We start from the raw sequence: 27760 nt of genomic DNA, 5'->3' as shown, positions 1-27760 counted from the left end.
CATGGTCTACCACACACACATTTACAAAACATTACTGTGTTGATGTGCACTCCAAACAGCAGGCAGCTGTAGGGCAGGATGTTCTATAGACACTTTTCCAAACTGCTGCAGCTGGCACAGGCGGCCGCCTTTAATGGAGGGACTGCTATGTATTCTATGCACAGATATGAATTCAGCAGCCCACATGCCTCGAACCGAATAGGCTACTTACCAGTATGCATCTGTTCTTGGCATGTAGGGCTGCTGACATTCATATCGCCCGCCCTCCTCCCCGGCGCCTGTAGCGGCTGCAGCATTCACACATACTTCTAGCATGGTCATCATTCACTTAGTTTCACTCCATCTTGGCCACAATGGCTAAAAACAGTCTGAGGATGGAGTCGATGCCCATGCACACTGTAGTCCAGGGGAGGAGCCACCTATCTTGTGATACTTCGGAGACTCTTCCAGGACAACAATGTGCGATCATCCGGACCCAACACTAGGTGGTGATCTACGCACAGATATGAATGTCAGTAGCCCTACATGCCAAGAACAGATGCATACTGGTAAGTAGCATATTCGATAGCATTGAGCTCAATGGATTTTCTTATAAAAACCAGTTGATTACTTTGCAGATTACTTCAGTAGTTCCAGGACTGGCTCCTAGATTCAGTCCTGGGGTCTAAGCTGAAAACAGTTTAGTAAAAACGTTTTAATCATTGCAGTGATTTTTCAGGAATATGAAGCTATTTTAAAGTTCACACTTGAAAACTTTTCAACAGAAATCTGGCCATGTTATCCAATGGGAGAAAATTCAGGTTGCAGGTAAAGTACGATCTCGTTACTTTGGTAATCCAGTACTAGGCTCCTGGGTCCAGCACTGGAGCCTCAACTTAAAACGGGTAAGTAATTTCGTTTCAGTATTTCGTATGATTTTTAAAGAATATTTCACGTTTTCAAAAGTAGACAGAACAAAATTTCATAGAAAAGCAGACACTGGATTCCTATGGAGAAAATTCAGGTTACTAGTAAACCTGGCAAGGATTACTTTTGCGGTTCAGTACTGGGCTACAAGGTACAGTACTAGCTTCTCTCCTGATCACAGGTAAGTACTTTGGAGTTCGGTTGATATTATATGAATATTTTAAGTTTCCAAAACTCCAAACTTAGAAGATTTTTCAACTCAAAACCAGTCCATGTTATCCAATGGCAGGTAAGTGAGTTACCAGTTTCCAGGTGAGTACTCAACTGGTGAAGTTGTGGTTCTGGGGGTCAGGTAGGTACAGCTGGTTCACCCTCAGCTGCGCAGGGGCAGCCGGGTACAGAGGTAGTTAGGCCCAATATTATCCAATGAGGGGCAGGGGGCCTCCGGTTGGTGGCTGCTGGCTAGCCGGCTACGCGGCTGTGGGAGCTGGGCGCCTGGTCACTTGCTCAGGGCAAAGGGGGAAGCATGATAGGGCAAAGGTGGCACAGCCAGCGGTACTCGGGCGGCTGGGCGCAGGGGCCTCTCCAGGGGCGACCAGCACACCGATGGGTAAGTTGGGATCTTGGAGCACAGGTAGGTACCCCAAAGGGAAGCACAGGGGGCTGTAGGGCGCCGGGTGCAGTGGTGTCTTTGGATGTCGCAAAAGCTTACCCTCAGCTGGTCGCGGTTGGGGTGGCCCCTGGTTTTGAGTCTGCAGGAGTCGTCTGGTTCATTGAGGAGGGTCTTTGGGAACTGGAATTAGAGTCGTGGGGGGGCTTCGTGGTCTTGGATCACTCGGGCACGGGTCGGGCTCGGCAGGCGCAGAGTGGGCTGGTCCGTAGCTTCCTGGCTGGCACCAGGGGAGTTGTTGCAGCAGAACCTCTGCTGATGGGAGTCCCATTCTTTAAGAGGGTCAAGGCAGGCAGGTCCTCTGGGTGTCCCAAGGTTGCTTTCCGCAGGAGTCGCCGGTATTTAGGCAGGAGCAGGTTCCAAGATAGACAGGCCGGTAGGGCTGGTGCCAAGTCAGTTGTCGTCCTGTTGGCATCTGCTCGGCAGGTCTTCTTCCTCTTGGTCTTCTTTCTTCTTTTCGGGATCTGAGGAAGGAAGGTTCAGGGAGCCCCTAAATACTGAATTTAGGGGCGTTACAGGTAGGGCAAGGGCATGGACCAATAGGTCCCTGTCCTGGGGTGGGTACACCCCCTAGCCTGCTCCTCTCCTGTGGGAGGGGGGCAGGAGCCTAGCTGTGATTGGGCAGGGCACCCCATCTTCAAGATGGCCGGAGCCCGGGATTGTGCTTCACCTAGTCTCCCCCATCTGAGGTGTGGGGTTGGCATAGGCTGGCACAACTCTCCCCCCCGCCCCCCCCCCCCCCATCCACCCCTCCCCGACGTTGTTTTTCCCAACAGAGCAGGGGTCAGGACTGGTGGGAGCCAGTTGCTGGGTACAGCAAATGGTCTGGAGAAGCTCAGAGGCGGCATGCCTTTGAAGCTTCACCCTGCCCATCCTGGGGGAAGAGACCTAGCACCTCGCCCAGGATGTGCATTGTTTCATGACCAGGAGAGCGGGGGCTCTCCACCCAGGGGTCCAGCAACATGTCTGCTGTTTGGCAGCCACTCAGCCCAGACGTGGATTGTAGGTTAGGTTTTCAGAGGGCATCTCTAAGATACCCTCTGGTGCATTTTACATTAAATCCCACACTGGCATCAGTGTGGGTTTAATGTGCTGAGAAGTTTGGTACCAAACTTGTCAGTCTCCAGTGTAGCCATTATGGTACTGAGGAGTTCGTAAGGACAACCTCCCAGCACCATATACTCTTAATGGCATCACTGCACTTATAGTGCCCAGGAATGGCCTTGGGTAATGTAGGAGAACAGGGCTCATGCACCTGTGCCCACACCTCTGGCATAGGGCACCCAGCTAGAGGGGTGACCAGTATGCCAGGGCAGTGGGTTCTGTGGGCATGGCACACGTGTGCCATGTCTGTTTAGTTCTATACTTAGACACTCAGCCTGCAATTGCAGTGTGTGGGTGTCAGGGTCCAGGGCCCCTAAGGGTGGCACAATAAGTGCTGCAGTCCTCAGGGGTCTTCTCTGGTAGCCATGCCCTGTGTACCTAGGGTACCATGTACTAGGGGCTGACAGGTGGCCAGAGATGCCAATTGGGTTTTAATTTCAACACAGTTTTAGGGAAGGAACACAGACTCTCGGTACCTGGTTGGCAGGAACCCAGGGCACACCCAGTCAAAGCCCATCAGCAGTTCAGAAAAAAGAGGGGGCATACCAATGCAAGAAAGATGGCACTGTCTCTCAATTGGCTCCTGCCATTTCAGCTTTGTCCAACCTCTCTCCCCCCCCCCTCTAAATGGGGTACTGGGCTACATTCAACATCATTGATTTACTACTTCATCTACTGGGCTACTGGTGGCTCATATACTATGGTAGCGCCACTAGAGCAACTAAACTATCCTCCAGCCATGCTAGGGCTAACTTGCTATTGCATCCATTTATGAATATTCTCCCACAGTGAAGAGAAATTATTTTGCAGTGAGTCTTCAGGAGTCTCATGTTGGGCATGTTTTGCAGCTTTCTAAAGTTTGGGTTTGGAACTGTCCCTATTTTTTCCCCTTTTTTAATCGAGCCTACCTTTTTATCAGTGTACCACATCCTACAGTGTTTAAAGCTAGTTCATTGCTTACTTTTGTTTGGCTTTGTCATTTGCTTGCTTTTTCTTTTCTTGGTTGTCCCCATCTTTTTTGACCCTCTTCTAGAAGAAAGCTTCTTTACTTTCCTTCTGATTGGCTGATTTGTATCCTTCAACTAATGATTTCGGGGAACTACTTGTTCGAGGTATATGAGCTGCAGATTGCACACTATGCATAGATCGCCACCTAGTGTTGGGCTCGAATGTTTGCAGTTTGTTGTTGTCCTGAAAAGTTCTTTGGAAGTCACGACATAGGTGACTCCTCCTTAGGACCACATTGCGCATGGGCATCGGCTCCATCCCCAGATTGTTTTTTCCCGCCATCCGACTCAAATGTGTTTCCTGCGCTCCAGTTTGGAACCGATTTTCCTTCGGCGCGCAATCCTCACCCAGTCTATCACTTCGAAGTCTTCGATTCCGGTCATCAATGAAGGCCTTCGGGCCTACCTAGGCCCTACTTTCTGGCTCATGGAAAGAACGGCATTCAAAAAGTGTCCTCCATGTGGGTCGAAGTTTCCGCACACCAATCTAGGTGAGGTGTGAAACCTTTGCCTTTCACCGGAGCACAAGGCAAAAGACTGTTCGGCGTGTGCCTCATTATGCTCCAAGAAAACCATTCGGGACAGACTAACCCGGCGAACTATGGCTCGCTCATCAGCTTCGATCCCGGACGTCATCTTCAAAGAGGGCGTCAACGTGCCAGAACACCAGCACGCCGTAGAGAGTATCGGATCCTCAGATGCCGAAGACCCAACGTCGAGGATATCACTCCAGCTCAATGGGTCGTAAGTAAGACCGTCGACCCCCAACCCTCCCTCAACACCCTCAAAAAAGGCTTTGGTCACACCCTCACCTTCAGGCCCGGGTGCACACCGAGACACTGCTTCCCACGCCCCGCCTTCAGGCCCGGCAAAGAAGCCCACTAAGCCTTCGGGCCGATCAGGCTCGAGCCAGCCTATTCCCGGTGCCAATCCTATACTGACACCAAAGTAGCCATCTTCCTCTACTATGCCGACCGTTGCTCCGACACCTAAGCACACGGCGCCAAAGACTGGCCGCACTCGGAGCCGAGTAAAAAAACGGCCAAAGCGCCAGATTCACACGCGTTGGAGACGAAAAAACACCCAGAACCGAAAAAACAGGTTCCGGTAAAAGACATTGGAAAAGGGCACACTCCTAAGCCAAAAGACTTAACACCAGCTACCGACTCGGTGCAGAAAAAACCTACGGAGCCAAAAACTTTGACGCCGAAGGATTTGCCCCACTCAGAAGAACTTTTTACACCGGATCCCAACCAGAAAACTCTTGTAAAGGATCCTATAACCGGACAATTGACTCTCCGCTCTAAGAAGAGACCACTTGAGGCGCCAGAACCTCCTCTCCCTCCAAAGGACGACATTGCAACCTCTCCATTAAGGGTGCCTTCTCCACCACCTCCCCATATTGTTCCTCCTCCTCCTCCTCCTCCACCACATTATTCACCTACACCATCTACTAATCCAGATGATGATGTAGACACAGATTCTGACGACATAGGTGGGGGTGCACACGACCCAGCAGGCACCAATAGTCCCCCAAACCATGGGATGATTACAACACCCCTGATGTGCCTTACGTCCCACAAGATGATGTATACCCTTCCTGACCTTTCCCACCAGAGGACACTATAGGGTTTAACCTACTAGTCCAAAGGGCTGCACAATATCATGGGGTGGACTCACACACCGATGCAGTGGAGGAAGATTTCCTACTAGACACTTTTGATCAAACAAAAAGGTCTACTGCCATTTTACCAATGCTTAAGGGTGTCATCAAGCACTCAAGAGGTTTTCAAGTATCCTGTCAGGGCTAGGGTCCTCAATCCTCTTTGAGAAAAAATATATAGCTGCCCCGCAGACCCAGCATATATGAAAGGTCCAGCACATTAGATTCTCTAGTAGTGTCTAATGCACGTAAACGTGCTAATTCCCAGATATCCGGTGAGGGCCTCACCACCAGACCAAGAATCTAAGCTCCTTGACTCCTCCGGCAAGCGAACAGCGGCACAAGCAGCTAACATCTGGCACCTTGCCAACACCCAAGCGTTGCTGGCAAGATATAACCGGGCACATTACGATGAACTGGACTCCATAATGCAGCACCTACCAGACAAATACAAAAACAGGGCTAATGAACTTGTACAGGAAGGTAAAAATATCACTAATACTTCAATTTGTTGTGCCCTAGACGCTGCAGATACCGCCTCAAAGGCAATCAATACCAGCACCCTACTACGTAGACATGCCTGGCTACGTATTTCAGGTTTTAACCCTGAGGTACAATACTCGATCCTTAATCAGCCATTTGATGACACATTTATTTGGCCCAAATGTTGACGTGTCTTTAGAGAAAATGAAAAAAGACACTGATACAGCAAAATCTATGAGAGCCTTGCAGCAGCAAGCTCCAAGACGTTCCTTTCGTCGCTCATCATACAGAGGCAACACAAGAGGCTACTCCTCAAAGTCCCATTACTTCCTACAAAACCCCTGGTTAATCCACATTCACTAAGGGCTACCAGAGAGGGGGTTACAGGGGTAACAACAAAGGCAGAGGCAAACGCAACTCCAGCTCTGCCTCTAGTCCCTACCCAATGACTTTCCTCCCCTTCCCCCAACATTCCACTCCTGTGGGGGGAAGACTTCAACAATTCCTGCCTGCCTGGATCAACATCACATCAGACAGGTGTGTGCGACAACTTATTCAGTCAGGTTACTGTCTAGAACTAACAACTAACCCCCCCCCCCATGCCCCCTCCCCCAAACATACCACCCAAACAGCGTCCAATGTCACAATAACCTCTATCACTGTAAAAGCAAGAAGTAGTATCCCTGCTAGAAAAAAGTACAATAGAACCAGTTCCTCTGCACCAACAAAAAGAGGGGGTTTACTCTATATTTTCTGATTCCGAAGGACTGCTCTAAGGCCTATTTTAGACCTCAGACCGCTAAACATATACATGCAGTCAGACCATTTTCACATGGTCACACTCCAACAAGTCCTTCCGCTCCTGCTGCAAAGCGACTTCCTGGCTACTCTAGATCTCAAGGACGCATACTTCCACATTCCCATTCACAAGGCTCACAGGAAGTATCTCCGATTTGTAATAGACGGGCAGCACTATCAATTCAAAGTACTCCCATTCGGAGTCACAACAGCACCAAGAGTATTCACCAAGTGCTTAGCAGTAGTGGCAGCGCATTTACGAAGACAGCACATCCATGTTTCCCGTACCTCGACGACTGGCTCATAAAAGCCAGCTCATACAATCAATGCATGGAACACACTCATTTTATTTATTTATTTATTTGAAGTTTTATATAGCGCGGACAAGATCCTTGCAGATATCGGAGCGCTTTACAAAGAGAAGTACATGAGGGAGCAAAGTCAGACAGATAAATCAATAGCTCAAACAGTACAAATAGGTGGCTACAAGCCAAACATGTGAGTAATAAGACAGTTAATACAAATAATCAAAAGGGTGAAACATGTAGTACAGATCGGTGCAGAGTACCAACAGTGTTCGAGATAGTAGTTCAAGTGTATTTAGCCATGAGGATAGCTTTTACTTAATTTTTAAAGTGTGGTGGAAGAGATCAGCCTGGTTTCAGGCGGGAGTGAGTTCCAGATCCTAGGCGCCATTCCTGAGAAGGAGCGCTTATAGGTTTTTTTCCTTCCGGAATCTTCGAGGTTTCAACAGAAGATTGTTTGTGCCTCTAGTGTTTCTAGCTCCTCCAGAGATTGTCAGCTTCTGAGCGAGGTATCCGGGTGAGTTTAGATGTACCGCCTTGTGTCATGCAGGCGATTTTCAGATGTATTCTAGCTTCAAAAGGCAGCCAGTTCAGGGATTTCAAGTCCGGGGTAATATGGGAGTGCTTTTTTGACCCAGTGATGAGTCTCGCTGCAGCGTTTAGAGAAGCTCTCCGGGGTGTGGTTGTAGTTAGGGGGAGTCCACAGAGGGCGATGCTGCCGTATTCAATTTGAGGGATGACTAGTGCTTGTACTGCAGTTTGGAAGTCTTTGGCTGGGAGGAAGGGTTTAAGTTTCCTCAGAGTGTTGATCTGGAAGTTCGCTCCCTTTGTTGCCTTGCTGATATGTTGCTGCATGTTCAGATTGGTGTCGAGTGTTATGCCTAGAGATTTTGCTGAGTCCACGATGGTGGGTTTGACATTGAGTGCGGTTAGGTGTTTAAGCCAAATTTGAGTGGTGGAGATCTTCGCTGGAGGTGAGATCAGAAGGAACTCTGTTTTCAGGGCATTGAGTTTGAGATGATTATCGGCAAGCCAGGATTGGGTGCATCTGATCGTTGAGTTCAGGAGCACGATGTCTTTGGGGGACTGTAATTTGAGATAAAGTTGGGTGTCATCTGCGTACATGTGAAAGTGTACATTGGATGCTTGTAGCAAGGTGGTGAGAGGTTCCATGACTAGGTTAAACAGAGTTGGGGATAGAGAGGATCCTTGGGGGACACCTAGCGTTACGGGTATTGGCGAGGACATCAGGTTGTTGCTCTTGAATTTCTGCGACCTGTTGTGAAGAAAGGAGGTGAACCACTTGAGAACAGTTCCAGATAAACCCATTCTTGTGTTTAGAAGCTCTAGTAGATTCTCATGTTTAACGGTGTCGAATGCTGGAGAGATCAAGGAGGATGAGGAGGCAGGTGTCGTTTTGGTCTAGCATTTGAAGTGCATCGTCAATTATGTGAGTCATAGCAGTTTCTGTACTGTGTCCTGCTCGGACACAGTACAGAAACTGCCTCCATCCAACTGCTTCACAACTTGGGGTTCACAATAAACCACACCAAGTCTCATCTACAGCCATCCAAAGTACAACAGTACCTCGGTGCCACAGTAAACACCTCCACAGCGCTAGCTTATCCCACTCCAGCAAGGATAGCCAGCATGCAAACTCTTCTAACAAAGTTTCTGCAACAACACTCCCTCCCAGCACGAGTGTTCATGCAACTCAAAGGGATGATTTATTTTTTATTTATTTTATTTTTATTTTGAAAGTTTTGTATAGCGCGAACAAGATCTTTGCAGATATCAGGGCGCTTTACAGAGCAGGGGATACAAACAGGAGAGTGAATAACAGGCCATTAGGTATAGCGTAGTTGTAGGTAATAAGTGCAGTGGGGTGGGGTAGGCACATGAGGGAGCATAGTAAAACGGGTACATCAATAATGCAAGTAGTACAAATAGTGTGAGCATAGACAGTCCGGTAAGTCAATAATACAAGTAATACAAATAATCGAAGGGATCGAACAGATAATACAGATTGGTGCAGAGTCTTTAAAAATCCACGTTAATAGTTCAAGTGTATTTAGCCATGAGGATAGCTTTTACTTCTTTCTTAAAGTGTGATGGAGGAGATGAGCCTGGTTTCAGGAGGGAGTGAGTTCCAGATCCTGGGTGCCATTCCTGAGAAGGAGCATTTATAAGTTGTTTCCTTCCGGAATCTTCGAGGTTTTAGCAGAAGATTGTTTGTGCCTCTAGTGTTTCTAGAGCCGCCAGAGATTGTCAGCTTCTGTGTGAGGTATCCAGGTGAGCTCAGGTGTACAGCCTTGTGTGTCATGCAGGAGATTTTCAGATGTATTCTGGCTTCAAAAGGCAGCCAGTTCAGGGATTTCAAGTCAGGGGAGATATTCGAGTTTTTTTGACCCAGTGATAAGTCTCGCTGCAGCGTTTAGAGAAGCTCTTAGGGGTGCAGTAGTAGTTAGAGGGAGACCGCAGAGGGCGATGCTGCCGTATTCTATTTGAGGGATGACTAGTGCTTGTACTGCAGTTTGGAAGTCTTTGGCTGGGAGGAAGGGTTTAAGTTTCCTCAGGGTATTGATTTGGTAGTTCGCTCCCTTAGTTGCCTTGCTGATATTTTGCTGCATGTTAAGATTGGTGTCGTGTGTTATGCCTAAAGATTTTGCTGAGTCCACAATGGTGGGTTGGACATTGAGTGCAGTTAGGTGTTTAAGCCAAATTTGAGTGGTAGAGATCTTCGCGGGAGGTGAGATCAGAAGGAACTCTGTTTTCAGAGCATTGAGTTTGAGATGATTATCGGCAAGCCAGGATTGGGTGCTTCTGATCGTCGAGTTCAGGAGTAAAATGTCTTTGGGGGTTTGTAATTTGAGATATAGTTGGGTGTCATCGGCGTACATGTGAAAGAGTACATTGGATGCTTGTAGCAAGGTGGTGAGAGGTTCCATAACTAGGTTGAACAAAGTTTGGGATAGGGAGGATCCTTGGGGGACGCCTAACGATACAGGTATTGGTGAGGACATCAGGTTGTTGCTCTTGAATTTCTGCGACCTGTTGTGTAGGAAGGAAGTGAACCACTTGAGAACAGTCCCAGATAGACCCATTCTTGTGTTTAAAAGTTCGAGTAAATTCTCATGTTTAACGGTGTCGAATGCTGAAGAGAGATCAAGAAGGATGAGGAGGCAGGTATCATTTTGATCTAGGATTTGAAGGGCGTCGTCAATAATGTGAGTCATAGCAGTTTCTGTACTGTGTCCTGCTCGGAAGCCTGATTGATGAGGGTTGAGGAGATCAAACTGATCAATGTGTTTAGTCAATTGTAGTTGTGCGCATTTTTCCAAGAGTTTGACGAGTGGGAATATTGGTAATAGGACGGTAATTGTTTAGATCAGATGGGTCGGCAGTAGGTTTCTTTAGTAAAAGTGTGACTTGTCCAACTTTGAGGGAGTCAGAATGGTTCCTTGTTGAAGTGAGCTGTTGATAATTTTAGTCCAGAGTGGAAGGAGCAAAGGGGTGAAGTCTTTGACAGCGTTAACAGGGAGGGGGTCCGTGAGGTGATTGAATGGTTTCAAGGTGCTGAGCAGTTTGCCAATTTCTTCTTCAGAGTAGGTGTCAAAGGATGTTAATGTTAAGGGGAATTTATTGAGCGCACGGTCACCATGAGTTTCCTGGCGCGGATAGGACACTGAGGCTGTGCGAGAGGAGTTTAGTGGGGGTGTGAGAAGAGCAGAGTTTTTAAAGATTTCCTAAATGATGAGAGAACATGAGGTCTTAAGTGAGTGGAAGAGAATTCCATAGCTTGGGAGCCAGGTGAGAGAAACTGCGGCCGCCTAATTAAGTGAGTTTGAAACGGGGGATGACGAAGCTGAAGGTGGGTGGACCTCAGGGTACAGGAAGGACAGTAGGGGGTGATCAGGGACTACAGGAAAGCAGGGGAGGGACCAGTTAAGGCTTTGAAGACAAGGCAACAAATCTTGAAGGCTATTCTTTCGCTGACTGGTAGCCAATGTAATTGATGTAGTAAAGGTTTGGCCGACTGCCAGCTAGGGATTTTGAATGCCAGTCTGGCAGCCTGGTTTTGGATGATCTGTAGCCTAGCCAGCAGGGATTTGGAAAGGCCATGGTACAAGGAATTAGAGAAGTCCAGACGGGACATCACCAATGCTATTAGGACTTGTAGCAAAGCTTCGGGAGTCAAGAGGTGGGCAACTTTCCGTATCCTGTGTAGCTGGAACATACAGGAAGATGTTACGGCACTCACCTGGGCCTTGAGAGTGAGCTCAGTCGATAATGACCCCGAGGCTCTTTACACAGCCAGCAGGAGAAGGTGGTGAACCAAGCTCAATCGGCCAGTACTGGGGGCCCCAGTGGGAGGCACTTCTCCCAGGAAGGAGGAGCTCAGTTTTCCCAGGGTTGAGCTTTAATTGATTTTGATTCATCCAGTGCTGGATGTGTATCGTGACCGCCTGAAAGTTGGTGACGGCGTCAGGGGAGGTGAGGGGGAAAATAATTTGTAAGTCGTCAGCGTAGTTGAACACGGTGACGTCCCACCTACCCAGGGAGTGAATGAGAGGTTGAAGATACAAATTAAAAAGAAGGGGGGACAAAGAAGATCCCTGAGGGACCCCGCAGGATGAAGGAGCACTGGTGGCGCTAAAGGGACCCAAGTTAACTGCTTGAGATCTACCCTCTAGAAAAGACTTGACCCAGGATAAGGCAGGCCCATGTAGCATTGTTTTTTGGTTCAGTGGGTGCTATGCAGTGGGGTTGGAGTAAAGGCTTGCGTCCATGAGGAGATCACTCTTTATGTTGTCAGTTTTTTGGATAAAGAAAGCAGCGAAGTCTTCACAGGAGGGTGCTTCGCGCATAGTACTGAGTGGTTGGGGTTGTTCCTTGGATTGTGTTCTGATTAGCTCAAACAGTTTTCTCTGACGGTTTTTTGCTTGGTCGAGCTGGAGGCTGAAGAAGTCTGATTTTGAGCGCTTTATTTTCCTGAAGTAGGCGTTTCTCTTTTTCTTCAGGGTTTTTAGGTGCAGTGCAGAGGGAGCTGATCTCCAGGTGCGCTCTGCCAGTCGCATGGCTCGTCTATCCTCATTGAGACTCCCGTCAAACCATGGATTGGAGATTTTAGCGGAGACTCTTTTTAGCTGCATGGGTGCAGCCTCATTAATTATTGAGGTCATGGCGTTGAGATAGTGGTCAGTCAAGGATTGGACGTCCGTAGCGCCGGTAGGAGGGAGTAGGAGGTCGCAGCTGTTAGGGGGTAGGGAGTTTGGGTTGAGTTTTTTCAGGTCTCTTTTCCAGACTTTAGGCTTGGAGGATTGCACCGTGTTGAATTTGGCCTTTTCATTGATGAAGAAAGTGACAATATGATGATCTGACCAGTCACAGGGTTGGATAGACTCGTTGGATAGCGTCCTCTTTGGAGATAAGGTCGAGGATAGAGCCTTTCTCGTGGGTCGGGCTGTTGCATAATTGTGTGAGCTCAAGGGCGTTGAGGACATTTTTAAGACTATTTACCACCGCATCATTGATATCGTTCCAGTGGAGGTTGAAGTCACCAAGGTATATTTGGGTGAGCTGTCGTCCGGAATTGGTTGAGGTCATATGCATGATTTGTTGGGCGAAGGTGAGGTTGTCCCTGGGTGGGTGGTAAATGCCGTGAAGAGCATATCGGTTTGCCCTCACTGATAATATCGAGGCAGATGTATTCACAGGAAGTTGGGGAGGGTAGGGAAGGTGCGGTGACTTTCAGAACAGAAAGGTTGTTCCTGTATATGCATGCGATTCCACCACCTATCTTGCCAGACCTGTCAAGTCTAATGATGTGGTAGTTGGGGGGGGGGGAACCAGAATGTCCATTATAGGTGTAGAAGATTCGGTTAGCCAGTTTTCAGTCATGATGATTAGACCAAGGTCCAATGTTAAGATGAGATCAGCGATGGCCGAGGAGTGTCTAGAGGCCGATCTGCAGTTGAGTGCATTTGAGACGGGGTGTGTCAAGGGAAGTAGAGGGTTCTAGAGAGGGGGACTTTTCTAAGGTTATTAGGGACGGAGATTCTGTTTAGTCTGGGGGGTCTACAGGGATTTGAGTATCGTGGGAATGGAGAGGTGTGTGGCGGTTGTGTGGTTTAGGGGAGCTGGGTCGTAGGAGCGGAGGAGGGTGAGTGTGTCGAGGTCTGAAAGAGGGTTGCATGGGAGACGGGGGCGGTTGTTTCGATTGTGTACAGGGATCGTGGTCCAGTGTGGGGGGTATAGAGTGGGAGAGTCTTTCGGAAGGGTGGGGGCCAAGTTGGGAGGGGGGGTGGTGGTGATTGAGGGGTGTCTGGGGTGTGTGAAGAGTAGTTCTTTGATGGTGTGCATGTCTTCTTTGATGGTGTGCATGTCTTCTTTGAGCTGGAGGAGGGTGGACTTAATCTTGTCCAGCGTGGGATAAGAGTTGGTGTTGGGGATGGACATCAAGGGTGAGTGACTGACCTGAGAATTAGTGTCCGGGTGGGGGGGTGGGTTGGTGTTCGTGCAGGGCTCCGTGGCGTCTGTGTACGGGTTGGTGTTAGAGAGGAGAGAGGGTTTGGGAGGGATGGGTGTGGATGAAGTAGGGAGGAGGTTGGTGGCGTAGATGAGGGCATTGGTGGCAGGCGGAGAGAGCCGGGTGGAGGTTGAGTGTATGTTAGTGGTGATGGGGGAGCAGGTAGGGTAGTAGGGGCTGAGAGTGGGGGGGGGTGAGATTGGTAATGGTCCTGTTGTGGGGAGGGGGGAGTTAAATTAATAGATGTGGTGTGCTCTGCGTGGTTAGTTAGCGGGTGGTAGTGAGGACTGAGAATGGGGGGATAAAGGGTGGGATTTGTCGTTATGCGTGTCGTTCTGGTGCTGAACTAGGTTAGAGGGGTTGTGGGTGGGAGCTATGATGTCAGGGGAGAGAGGAATGGGAGTGGTATGAGTGGGGGTCCAAGGGTTGGTGGTGGGGGGGCGGCTGGTGTATGAGGGGGAGAGATTTGTGTCTGTGATTGAGGAGTGTGGGGTGGTTACAGCAGGTGGGTGATTTACTAGGGTGCTGGGGGTAGAGGTGAGGTGCGTGTCGTTCTGGTGCTGAGCTAGGTTAGAAGGGTTGTGGGTGGGGGCTGTGAAGTCAGGGGTGATAGTACTGGAGGAGATGTGAGTGGAGGTCCGAGGATTGGAGAGGTGCTCTTTGAAAGTGGGGAACAGGTTGTCTAGTAGTTCCAGGTTCCTGTCTGTGGATTGAATTAGGACAATCCCGTTATTGTAGATAGTAATGGTGGTTCTGCCTAGGAAGAGTTGGGATGGTGTGATGGAGAGAGTTAGGCCATGAGCGGATTTCCTGGTGGTGGAGACGGTGAGTAAGGTGAGGAACGCTTTTCTCCATTGAGCTCTGCGTGTGGTGTGGAAGATGATATCGATGTTCCGGGATCCATTGACCGGTGAGAAGTAGGGGTCAACAAAGGGGGTTTCAGGGTGGGACCTCAGGAAGTAGTGTTTAAAGCGTTTAGCGGCTTTTTTGGTGAGTGTGGATGGGTAGTTGATTTTATATGTGTGCTTGCCGATGGGATCCATGTTGGGATGGCGGTATAGGTGGGTATGGGAGGGTGAACAATAGTGATACACATGTGCAAAAAACAAATGCAAACAGTAAGTTAAGTGGAACAAAAGTGACACTAGTGAGTAGCAAAAATAACCAAAATATAGAGGTAGCAATCGGTGCAATCCAGAAATAAAAAGTGAAATGGGTGCAGCTTACAAAATGTACAAAAATATGAGGTAGCAATCGGTGCATTACAGGAATAAAAGTGAAATAGGTGCAGCTTACAAAAATGTACAGTATACAAGTAGAAGTATAATACTGATATACTGGAACAAAATACAGGTGCAACCAAAAAGCTACGTGAGTCAAAAATGACACTAGTGAGCAGCCAGAAATATGAGGTAGCGATCGGTGCATTACAGGTGAAGAAAAGTGAAATGTGTGCAGGTTACAAAAATGTACAAAATACAAGTAGAGGTATAATACTGCAATAAAAGGCAGACACTTAATCACACAAAGGTTTAGATGCAGAGCTATGTAAAGTGTGCGGTAGTTGAGATTAGTCTAAAAAGGCCAGGTCTTAAGGTATGGTCAGATAGTGAGAATGACTAGTCCATGATGGCCGCCAAAGAGAGAGAGAGACCAGTCTAAAATGGCCGCCAAATAAGGGAGATAGAGACAATAGTCCTCTGTTTGTTGTTGCTTTGAGAACAGGGAAGGGCAGTTTCTATTTGAGCAAGCCCAGTTCCTAGCTTGCTGGGAGGGAGTCTTATCTCTATTTTGGTGGTCTTGTGTGGAGGAGTTAAGTTGAGGAGCCTCGTGGGCATCGGAGGTACAGGAGGGGATTTATGGCCTCTTGCATCTTCATAGTACCCCATGCAAGACTTCAGATGCGTCCGCTACAAGAGTGCTTATCATGTCAATGGAACCAGGCTCAAGGTCGCTTAACGGACCTAGTGTTGGTAGACGGTCTGACTCATTGCTCTCTGCAGGCGTGGAACACCAAAAACCTTTCCAAGGGACAACTGTTCCTAGAGCCAGTTCCTCAGATAATCTGGACTGCGGACGCATCGCTCTCCGGCTGGGGAGCCCACCTACTGCAACACACCATGCAAGGCTGGTGGACACTGCAACAAAAATTACTCCACATCAATCTGGAGTTACTAGCAATATTCCTAGCACTAAAAGGTTTCCAGAGCAAGTAGCAAACAAAGCTGTGTTAGTCCTCACAGACAGCATGACAGCAATGTACTACATACAGAAGCAGGGAGGCACAAATTCCCTGCAACTCAACTAGCGCAGGACATATGGAGGTGGGCTATACCTCAAAACCTATTCCTCTTAGCCCAGCATGTTCCGGGAGTACAAAATACTATAGCGGATCTGTTAAGTGTCAAACACAACAGACCCACGAATGGGAACTTCACATGCAAATTCTTCAAACATTCTTTCAGATGTGGAGACCGCCTCAAATAGACCTATTTGACACCCACGAAAATGCAAAATGCCCAAGATTCGGCGCCAGATATCCACACCCACTGTTAAAAGGCAATGCATTATGAATGAATTGGTCAAACAGATTTGCGTACGCTTTTCAACCTCTACCACTCATGCCACTAGTAGTACGCAAACTACAGCAGCATTCTCTGGCCCTCATCCTAGTTGCTTCAACGTGGGCCAGACAACCGTGGTACACCACACTGCTACAACTGTCTGTAGTACCACACCAAAAACTGCACCTGTCTCCACACCTCTTAACACAGAACCGTGGAGAGATCAAACACCCGGACCCAGCTCAGCTCAACCTTGCGATCTGGCTCCTGAAGTGCTAGAATTTGGATATCTGAACCTTCCTCCAGACTGCATGAATGTCATTAACGAAGCTAGACGTCCAACCACTAAGGCATGTTACGCGGCCAAGTGGAAACGATTTGTGATATATTGTCACAACAACAATATTGATCCCCTAAATGTGCCTATACGTCTTAGACTACATCTTGCTGCAATAGCAGCATATCTGCTAAACAGACATCTATCTCTGTTCAAAGTGCCTGCCATTAAAGCCTTTAACACCTTGGCTGCTAGCAGTTTTCCCGTCCTGTGCTGGAAATCAATATTTTACATTATTCATGACGAGCTCAGCTCGTCATCAGCACAGCTCAACTGTGCATCATGACGAGCTGAGCTCGTCATCAGCATCGAAAGGGTTAAGGAAGGCCTTAAATGAATAATTCCTCCCAGAGTACCACCTTCGCCTGTGTGGAATTTTAAATGTTGTTCACACGGTTAATGGGACCTCCCTTTGAACCTTTACCAGATGTGAATTACAATTTTTAACATGGAAAGTTGCTTTCCTAGTAGCTTTCCTAGTAGCAATTACTTCTCTGTGGAGAGTTAGTGAACTACAAGCACTAACCATCCAAGAACATTTCTTGCACATGCATCAAAATAAGGTAGTTCTACGTACTAATCCAAAATTCCTGCCCAAGGTCATTTCTCCATTCCATCTCAATCTGTGGAACTGCCCGTTTTCTTCTCGCAACCACAATCAGTAGCAGAAAGAGCTCTTCACACATTAGATGTTCAAAGAGCATTGCTATACTACATAGAAAGGACACAACCTTTTCGTAAGACAAAACAACTTTTTGTGTCTTTCTCACCACCACACATGGGTAATCCATTTCAAAATCTGGGATAGCTAGATGGATTGTCAAATTCATACAGATTTGTTACCACAAAGCTAAACATACGTTATCTGTTCCGCCTAAAGCCCACTCTACAAGGAAAATAGGGGCTTCAATGGCATTTTTAGGGAACATGACCCTAGATGACCTCTGCAGAGCAGCTACATGGTCTACACCGCACACATTCACAAAACACTATTGTGTAGATGTGCAAACAAAGCAACAAGCTAATATGGGCCAGGCTGTTCTCAAAACATTCCAAACTACTGCAACAGATGGGGGTGGTCGCCGCTAAGAGTGGGTACTGCTATACAATCTATGCATTGTGTGCAATCTGCAGCTCATATGCCTTGAACGGAAAATGCTACTTACCAGTATGCATCTGTTCTTGGCATGTAGAGCTGAAGAGTTGCACACGCCTACCCTTGTCTGTTCCAGTGTTATCTTAATTAGATACAAATTACATGGGTACCCTTCCTCATCTTGCAAAGCTCCATCATTTCCCTAATAGCGAAAAACAATCTCGGGGTTGGAGCCGATGCCCATGCGGAATGTGGACATCTCATGACTTCCAAAGAACTTTTCAGGACAGCAACAAACTGCAATCATCCGGGCCCAACACTAGGTGGCGATCCATGCATAGTGTGCAACTCTGAAGCTCTACATGCCAAGAACAGATGCATACTGGTAAGTAGCATTTTCCTTTTTTTTTTTTTTTGTGGTTAAGCACTTCATATTCCCCGAACCCCCTGCTCTGTACGCTGTCCCTGCTTTGCTCTCCCTCTGTTGCTGCTTTTCACCTCCATCCCACCAGCTCCCTCTTGTGCCCCCACAGTCATCTTATTATTTTGCATTAGACCCTAAATGACTAGCCCTGTAACGGTTGCATCACTGGTGAGTAGCGTGCTTTACAAATGCTATGATTGATTGATAGGCCGCGCTGTCGTCTGATTCGCAGAAGACCTCTTCGGGGCATAGGGAAAGCTTCCCTGGGAATACATTCTGCCAATTGCTTACCAATTAGTGGTTCGCTTTATTTTTGTTTTAGGCAGTCCGGCTTGTTTTAGTCCAGTCTGTGCAGCGTAGCCGGTTTACCAGGGCTCCTTGTATTCTTCCACAAGTGTTTTCTTTAAACAAGCCGTCAGATTTTTCTTATTTTGTCTTATTTGCCTTGCGTTCAAAGACCCATGTCAAATGTCAGGCTCGGTCTTGCAAGAGCTTGGTGTTTCCTCTCACTTTGAAGTCAAGAAAAGAAAAGTATTTGTGGTAATCCTGCCACATACTCCTGTGAAATGAGAGGCTGAAAGATTTTTTTGTATAGGAACACACCAAAATGTAAATGAACTCTGCAAATATTCCAGAATATCTCAATTTGGAAAGCACAAATGTGGCACATTTTTTGCTAATTCAGAAGTGTAGAGAAACAAATGTTAGTGACATGTGTAGCTGTAAGTTTGCATGAAGTGCATACTCCTGGCATTTAGTGTTGGGCTTGGATGTGTACAACCTGTTTTTGTTAGAAGTTGTTATGGGTATATAGTGAGTTCCTCTCTTAGGCAGTGTTGTGCTTGAACATTGACTCCATAGTTAGATTGTTTTCTTCTGCCATCTGGTCCGGATGTGATTTGCCATGGCTGAGTGGAGCTTAGTTGTCAAGCTTATCCTCGAGCCTGAAGCGGTTTTTGACATTGTTGACTGCTTGAGCTCCGAAGTGCCTTTCGACGCTGAGCCCATAGTGGGTGCTGAAGAAGACGTAGAGAAAAGATGTTTTTTGGGGTGCTGACTGTAGGAGCCGGACTCTGTATATACTAGTTTGAAAAGAGGTATAATGTGCAGAGTCCAGTGCGTCCCCAAAGGTATGGCAGAGGTTAAAGTAGATAATTCCTTACACTCAAATTAGTGGTAGCTGGGATGAGTGGTTAGACTTATCAGAGGGTCGTGTAAAGTAGCGGTGCTGAACGAGACACGTTAGTGATAGATTCATTACCTTAGAATATCCCCAGGCGTCAGACTGCATCCGGAAAGTTTTGCTAGCAGTACATCAGTAGGTGGCGTCCTGCGGCTCCGCGTCCGCCGCTGGCGTCATAAGCGCCGAGATGACGTCATGGAGACTACTAAGGCACCACCCATGCGCGCTGACGTCTGTTATTTCGCCAGAAAGCGCAGATCGGGATAGAGCACGTACCCTAGTCACTTTTTGACTACTCTTTTGAGACTTTTGTCTCCCCCTTGTTTCTCCTGGTGCATGTAGGGATGCCTGGTTTTAAGTCCTTTGGGGCCTGTCGTCGCAATATGTCGATGGCGGACCCCCATGATGTTTACCTCTACTGCCTGGAGACCAACCACGACTCCTGGGACTGCCGAGCTATGGCCCCAAAGGCCTTGAGGCCTTGAGGGAGCGGGGCAGGAAACTGCTGGAGTCCCAACGCCGCTCTGTGTCCAGGGATTGTTCCTGGGACCGCACGCGGGGCCGCAGTCGTAGCTCTTCGGGCTCCAAGTCTTCGCCCTCTGATTCCGGTAAGCAACGACCTAAAAAGGTCAAAGAAGCGTGTTCGCTCTCCGACGTTCCCCTGTCTGCTCTCGGATGCAGACGAGGGGGACAGGGGTACTGCCCCTGCAGCTCCATTGGAGCCTAGGAGTCATGCAGTCTACCTGCCTTACCCGGGTCCATCGACTACTCCCGAACAGGTGCAAGAGTTTCTTGCCACCTTGGTCCACCTTTTTAGGCCTTTGGGCCCGCTGTCCAGTGTTTAGATCCTGTTAGCCCGCCGGTGGATCCAGCTTCGGTGCCACAGGATCCTACGCCATTGGCTCCGTCCCCGACGCCACACGGTCTTGCGCTGCCGGCTCTGGCCCCAGCGCCGCCCTCTGCTCCGGCACCGCAGTGAGTGCAGTTCGTCTTGCCCTTACCCCGGTTCCAGGACCATTTCTTTCCTGCCTCAGATCCGCATTGGGACACGGCACCAGCCCGACCTCAGCCGGCGCCGTTTCCGGCGCAGTTTGTTCCTCCTCCGGCTCTGCTGCCGCGGCAGTTCCTCCTGGAGATGGAGGATGATTGGGAGGGGTCCGAGGACCTTCTTGCCCGCCAGTGTGACTCCGAGCAGGACTGGGTGGACGATCTGAAGGACGCAGGCGATCTGTCACTTCTTACCAGGGGTTTGCCTCTCCGGTGGAAGAGGGCGCTTTATACACGATGGTGCTCTGTCGGGCTGCTGAGGTCCTCAATTTCGGCCTTCTGACGATGGCCCTCAAAAGTAACCTCACCGAGGTGCTCCAAACGGAGTCTACTTCGTCGCAGCCGTTGCTTCGCTTCAATGACCCCCACACCGACGTCCTGTAGGGCACTTGGTCGCGGCCGGCCCCTGTGGATAAGAATGTCACAATGCGTCATCGCCTGGTGCCTGGTGACCCCACCTTTCCCACCACTCATCCGACGCCTGAGCGCCTGGTCATCAAAGCCTCGACGTCGCAGAGTGCCTTCCCAACGGCTCCACCGGATAAAGACTCTAAGAAGCTGGAACAGTTGAGTAAGCGATTGTTCTCTTCGGTTAGGGGGTTGCGGTAGGTGAACACCGCATGCTTATTAGGCCACTATTCCCATGAGGTGTGGGATACCGTTGCTCACATGTTGCCACAGTGTCCTGAGGAGGTTCAGGCTGTTCTTTACCAAGCGGTTGCTGAGGGTAAGGATGCTGTTAAGTTTGCTATTCGGCTTGGTTTGGACACCGCTGACTCGTTGGGCAGGGCGATTTGTAAGACTGTGGCGCTGTCGCCACGCCTGGCTGCATGCTACTGGGTTCTCGCCCTATGTCCAGAACTCGCTCATGGACATGCCCTTTGATGGCACTCGCCTGTTAAACGATAAGGCCGACGATGCACTGTAGCTTTTTAAGGAATAGCAGGCCGCGGCCAAGTCCTTGGGTCTTTCTACAAAGAGCCCGGACACACCTGGTTTACGTTCCTTTTGTGTCCATTGCATGGGCTCCCAGGCACGTTCCTCCAGCAAACCTGTGCAGAACCAGCCTCTGCTCGCTTCCACAGGGGCCGTTCTGGGAATCAGCGTGGGGGTCAGTCCACCTCAGCCCCCGCTGCTTCTACCTCCCAAACCTTCCTAATCTGTGCTTTGTGGAGTACCCCACGCCAGTGGGTGGCAGGACCCGCCACCACCTCCCCCACTGCCACGCGATATCACATCAAACAAGTGGGCGTTGCAGACCTTCCGCGGGGTTTACTTCCTTCCTTGCAGTCCTTCCCTCTAGCCATGCCGCCTCGTTGCCACTGCATGTAGGGGGATCTACAGCAGGAAGTCACTGCCCTCTTGGCCAAGGGGACCATCCAGTGCGTTCCCGGGCCAGAAGTAGGGAGTGGTTGTTCCCACTACTTTCTAGTCCCCAAGAAGGACAAGGGGGGGGGGGCCTGCGACCCATCTTGGACCTTGAACGTTAATCGCTTCCTCCCGAAGGAGAAATTCAAAATGCTGACTCTGGCTCAGGTCCAGCCTGCCCTCGACCCTGGACACTGGATGGTAGTATTGGACTTGCAGGACTCATATTTTCACATCCCCGTCCTGCCGGTCCACCGCCGTTACCTGCGGGTCACGGTAGGCCTTGAGCATTTTCAGTTTGCAGTGCTCTCCTTCGGCCTTTCCAGTGCCCCTCGGGTGTTCACAAAGGTGATAGAGGTGGTCGCAGCTCACCTGCGCAGGTCGGGGTTGTCAGTCTTCCCTTACCTTCACGACTGGTGGTTGAAGGCGGGCTCGCCCCAGGCGGTCGTCAATCACCTTCAAACTACGGCTGACCTCATGCATTTGCTGGGGTTCTCCATCAATGTGCCGAAGTCACACAGGGGTCCCTCTCAGAAGCTCCCCTTCATCGGAGCGGTTCTGGATTTGACACTGTTTCGGGTTTATCCTCCCGAACAGCGAGTCCAGGATATTCAGGCTATGATTCCGATCTTTCAGCCTTTGTCCCGGGTTTGTCAGGATGACACTCCGGCTTCTGGGCCGGATGGCCTCCTGCATCCTGCTGGTGACCCATGCCAGATGGCATATGCAGGCTCTCCTGTGGCTCTGAAGTTCCAGTGGGAGCAGCATCAAGGCAGCCTGTCCGATCCTGTCCAGATCTCGGAGGCCACTGCACGACAATTGAAGTGGTGGCTCGGGAATCACGATTGGGTCAATGGCAGATCCCTCTCCCTACCCCAACCGGAGCACAGTGGCGACAGATGCGTCCCTCCTGGGATGGGGAGGCAACTTGGGAGAGGTCAGAGGCCTGAGACTATAACAACCTTTTGGAGTTTCGGGTGATCATGCACAGAGAGCATTCCTTCCCTCTGTCCAGGGAAGTGTAGTGCATGTGTTCACGGACAACACCACCGCCATGTGGTATTGCAACAAACAGGGTGGGGTCGTGCACCCTATGTCAGGAGGCTCTGCACCTCTGGGTATGGCTGGAAGATCAAGGCATTACCTTGGTGGTTCAACACCTGGCAAGTTCTCTGAACGCCAGGGCGTACAAACTCAGCTGACTGTGCTTGATGCATCACGAATGGCGTCTGAACTCGGACGTGGCGCAAGGTCTCTTTATGCAGTGGGGAGAGCCTTGATTAGATCTATTCGCCACCCAAGAACATGCCCAATGTCATCAGTTCTACGCGATGGAATTTCCAAGGCGACGCTCGGCGTCGCTTTTTGTCGCGAGTGGAGTTGCGGTCTGTTGTACACCTTCCCGTCTATACCACTTCTGCCCAGAGTGCTGAAGAAGATTCAGCGCGACTGGGCCCAAATCATCCTTGTGGCTCCAGATTGGGCACGAAGATACAGGTATCCTGAGCCACTCTGCATGGCGATCGATCCCCTGGTCCGACTGCCTCTATGGGAGGATCTTTTGTCGCAGAAGGGTATGGTTCTCCACCCAAACCTGTCAAGCCTCCACCTCCATGCGTGGAGATTGAGCGGCGACAGTTAATGGCTTTCGATCTTCCCCCTGAAGTCTGCAATGTCATTCTGGCAGCAAGGCGCCCCTCCACTAAAACAGTATACGCCTGCAGGTAGAACAAGTTTGTGGCATAATACGCAGCTAAAGCTGTGGATCTCCTTTCTGCCCCTCTTTCAGAGGTCCTTCTGTTCCTACTTTCTTTGGCCCAGCAGGGCTCTGCTTTGGGCACTATCAAAGGTGATCTTTCTGTTATCTCCACCTTTCAAAGGCTCCCTGATCAACCGTCTCTTAAGTCTCCGGTTGTTAACCTTTTTCTAAAAGGTATTACGCACACGTTTCCTCCCGTGCCGTTTATAATGCCTCAATGGGACTTTGTCTTGACATATCTGTTGTGCGCTCCCTTTGAGCCCCTTCATAACTGTCCTTTACGACATCTCACTCTCAAGACTGCTTTCCTGGTAGCTATCACCTCTGCCAGAAGAGTGAGTGAGCTTCCAGGCTCTTTCTTCTAAACCTCCTTTCGTTTCTGTTAATCCGGACAAGGTGGTTCTAAGGACCCGTCCTTCTTTCTTGCCAAAGGTTGTCACGCCCTTCCACATTGGGCAGACCATCCCTTTGCCCACTTTCTTTCCGCCTCCACATCCTTCGAAAGAGGAAAAGAGGCTCCACCGTCTGCACCCAAAACGGGCGCGTTCGTTTTATCTGATGCGCACACAACAGTTCCGGGTGGTTGACCATCTCTTTGTTGGCTACGGGGGTACCAAAAAATGTTGGGCCGTGCACAAACTAACCATCTCTCGGTGGGTCGTTCTGTGCATCAAAGCGTGTTACTCGTTGGCTAAGAAGGAGCCTCCTGTGGGGCTGTTTGCCCATTGTACCAGGGCAATGGCAACCACTACTGCTTTGGGACGCGGCGTTCCTTTGCAGGACATTTGTCAGGCAGTTCCGTGGGCCTCGCTGCACACGTTCACCAAGCATTACTGCCTTGACAGTTAAGTCCGGAGGGACGGCTTCTTTGACTGTTCTGTACTCCGTAACTTTCTGGTGTAAACTTATTCGCAGACCCACCACTAGGGGTTGGTATTGCTGGGGTATCTATTCTAAGGTAAGGAATCTATCACTAACATCTCTTTCAGATGCACAAGTTACTACTTGTGTAACAATATATCTGTAAGATACATTAGTTAGTGATAGATTCCTTACCGCCCCACCTGTCCTCCCCGTTCTGCGAACTGACTTCTAGGTTTAAGGTCATCCCCTTTTCAGGACCCTAGATTCTTGGCACCTGTGGTCAGTTTCTTGCATGGTTCTGCGTTCCTGGCGCGGAAAGTCGTGTACAGAACTGACTTCAGCGTGCATGGGTGGCGCCTAAGTAGTCTCTGTGACGTAATCTCGGCGCTTACGATGCCAGCGACTGACGTGGAGCCGCAGGCCGCCACTCACTGACGCGCAGGGGTACTGCTAGCAAAACTTTCCGGATCCAGTCTGACGCCTGGGGATATTCTAAGGTAAGGAATCTATCACTGTCTCTTAAAGATTTATCGTTACACAAGTAGTAACTTGTGTTTCAGGAAAGCAGTAATGTTTTGTAAATGCAGTTATATACTTTACAGTATTAAGAATGTTTTCTGTAAAAGTCACTCAAGTGCAATGGTAGACTTTGGCAGTGATATAGCTAGACCATTCAATGCAGCAGATAGACTTACAGTGCAATCCTGTAGAGGAGAACAATGGTAACCGATTGGCAGATAAGTACTCTACTTAATTCCCCAGGCTTTGGGGGTTTAGGACAAGACGGCAAGGTTCAAGGCCAGGTAGGTACTGCACCACCAGCGGCACTGGGGCAGCCAGATGGAGAGGTCACTGGGCCCAATGTTATCTATTGGAAGCTGGTGGGTACCTTTGAAAGGCACGTTTGCAAGTAGGTACCTGCGGTCTTGGGGAAAAGGTGCCGTGGGTTGAAGTGAGCGAAAGGAGGGATGGCACAGGGCAGCAGCAAAGCTACACCACTGTTCCTGGAGAAGTCAGCAACTGATGCAGACTAAGTCAGGACTGCTGGGGAGACTTCACAGGAGAGGTGAGTTACTCAAACTTGGGCTGTAGGCGTCTGGTGCTGTCACAGATCCGCCTGGATCCGGAGTCTGATTTTGGGTTCTTGCTGGACAAATGCGGTGTACACCGAAGAATGTCGAAGACAGTGGAGGATGCTGGCTCTGTAAATACTATACCAAAATGAGGTATAGTGTGAATTCCAGTGTAACCCCAATGGTAGACAGGTAAAAGTAGATCGCACCTTACTCTCTATTTGTGGTAGTGTGGGTCAGCAGTAAGACTTTAACAGAGGGCAGTGTTAAGCATTTGCTCTACACACTCAAGCAAGAAATTGTCACACACTCAGACTGAACTCTAACCAATTTGTATCAAAAATATTTCGTTATTTTATTTCTTAAAACCAAGTCTAGTGCAGCTAAGTGAAATAATACTTTGCAAAATCTTATGCAGTGATTTATAGGTAAATCGTTTTCTAATGCAGTTGGTTGAATTACAGGTAAGTCAACAGTCCGAAATTACTTTTTAGTTAGTTTACAGATTACTGTGCACGTTACTTTTTAGATTACTTTTTACGTTACTTTTGCTAATCAATCTGATATGCGTAAATATCACACTGAGACATTTCCTAGACCAAAGGTAAGTAATTCACTTTGGGCACATTTGCCGTTTTTCAATGTTTCACACAAACTAACTCCACACTTGAAAGATTTTTCGAGGAAAAGCAGTCAATGCCATCCTATAGAAGGAAATTAAGTCAACGGTTTGCAGGTAAGTACTTATTTGTGGGAGTTGGTATTCTGAGGTTTAGACCAGAGCTCTACCCCAGGGTCAAGGATGCACTCAGAACACACTCAGCTGCACTAGGGCGGCTGGGTGCAGAGTGAGGCCCAATGTTATCCAATGGGGCAAAAGGGGGCCTCTGGTTGGTGCTGCTCACTGGCACGCCACTTGGATTTGGAAGCAAAAGCTCCTAGTGTTTAGCTCAGGGCAAAGAGTGGATCCACAATAGCACACAAAGTACACCCACAGCGGCATACGAGCAGCCAGGTTCAGGGTGCTGTATTAACGTCAGGAGCCCTGTTGGGTTTAATGGGGAAGCTCTGGTCAGAACAAATACTGCAGGCTTGGGCAAGGAGGTCATCTGGAGGTGAGAACCGATTGGAGAGGTAAGTTGGGATGCCAGGACACAATCTGTTGGGCCACCCAATGCTGTGAGGCTTCTGGTCAGGGGTTGTCTTTTGGCAACTGGTTTTCCTTACTGGTTTCGGTCACGGTCAAGGGAATCCTCCAGATAGGGGCTGCAGGTGTCTTCTGGAGGCGTGAGGCAGGTCAGGGATCACCTGATCCCAATTTAGGATCCCTGGGAGAACACCTAGTGGTGTTGGGCCACTCTAACTCTACCCATGGGCTTCAGGTGCAGAGTGGTGCAGACTAGCAGATTTGGCCGGGACCAGAGTCTATTGGTGAGCAAATCTGGTGCTCCCAATTCTTTTTAGGGAAGGCAGGGCAGGTTCTCCAGGTTCTGGGGGCTGCTGACTGCAGGACACACTGGTATTCCGCTGGAGCAGGTAGCGGTTGAGACCGGCCATTAGGGTTGGGGCCAAGACAGTTGTTATCATCCTCTTCTTCCTTCAGCAGGGCTTTTCAGGCCTTCTTTCTTGTCTGAGGGGCAAGGTTCGGGGTTGCCTCTAAATACTAAATTGATGGGGATTTCAGGTTGGGACCCTCCCGTGTGGTGATTGCACCCGCTAATATGCCACCCTCCAGTGACTGAGGGGGGGGTGATGGAAGGGCATAAGCCTCACTCTGGTTGGCTGGGTTCCCCCATCTTAAAGATGTCGTGGACTGAGAGTTGTGCTTCCCCTCTGCTCCCCCGACCTGAGGGGTGGGGTTGGCAAAGGTGGGCACAGCTCTCCTATGATGGTTTTCCCATCGATTCTCCCGCCCAAACTGGGGGTCAGAACTGGTGGGATCCAGTAGCTGGGAGCAGCGAATGGCTGGGTCAGCTCACAAATGCGGCAAGTCTTTGAAGCTTCACCTTTGTGGACCCTGCCCAGTTTTCAGTAAAGCCATTATGGTACTGTGGAGTTCGTAATGACAAACCCCCGGCGTGGAGTGGAGAAGTGTGGCTCAATGGTTAGAGCGGCAGACCTTGATGCAGAAGTCTAGCCTGGGACCAGGGTTCAATTCCCGCCTCGGGTCTTGGGCTCAATTTCCGCGGACCTGATAATTCTCCTCAGTGCCTATTCTAATCATGGGTCCCACTCTGCAACTCTGGGCAATAGGTTGCTTAATCTCCACAATGGCCCCAACAACGCTAGGATGCCTGTGAAGTGCCAGCAGTGGGCACTTCACAGGGAAAAGCCAGGAAGGGTTCCACAGCGGTATGCATACAAGCGCCTGAGAAACCCCTTTAGGGGTCGATTTGGGCGCTATACAAATACTACATTTACATTTTACATTTACTGCACTTAAAATATCTAAAAATAGGCTCAGACACTGTATGCGGTACAGGCAGCAGTGGTATAGTGCACCCAGCTAGAGGGTTGGTTTGCCTATGCCACAGACATTGGATTGTAAATGGCACACAGGGATGTTTGAATAGAACTATG

At 49.3% G+C, this 27760-nt stretch overlaps 1 protein-coding gene across 1 annotated transcript in view; it reads left to right on the top strand.

The window, feature by feature from the left end:
* LOC147659239 (uncharacterized) overlaps window positions 1-27760 on the top strand; it is a gene marked incomplete at its 5' end in the record, with an annotated part of 178782 nt that overhangs the window by 109148 nt on the left and 41874 nt on the right. The gene's annotated exons all lie outside the window — the stretch shown is intronic.

This window comes from Lissotriton vulgaris, unplaced genomic scaffold (assembly GCF_964263255.1).
Source record: "Lissotriton vulgaris unplaced genomic scaffold, aLisVul1.2 SCAFFOLD_3227, whole genome shotgun sequence".
NCBI lineage: Eukaryota > Metazoa > Chordata > Amphibia > Caudata > Salamandridae > Lissotriton > Lissotriton vulgaris.
Note: the sequence above shows the minus strand (reverse complement) of the source record. Positions and strands in the feature narration are given on the sequence as shown.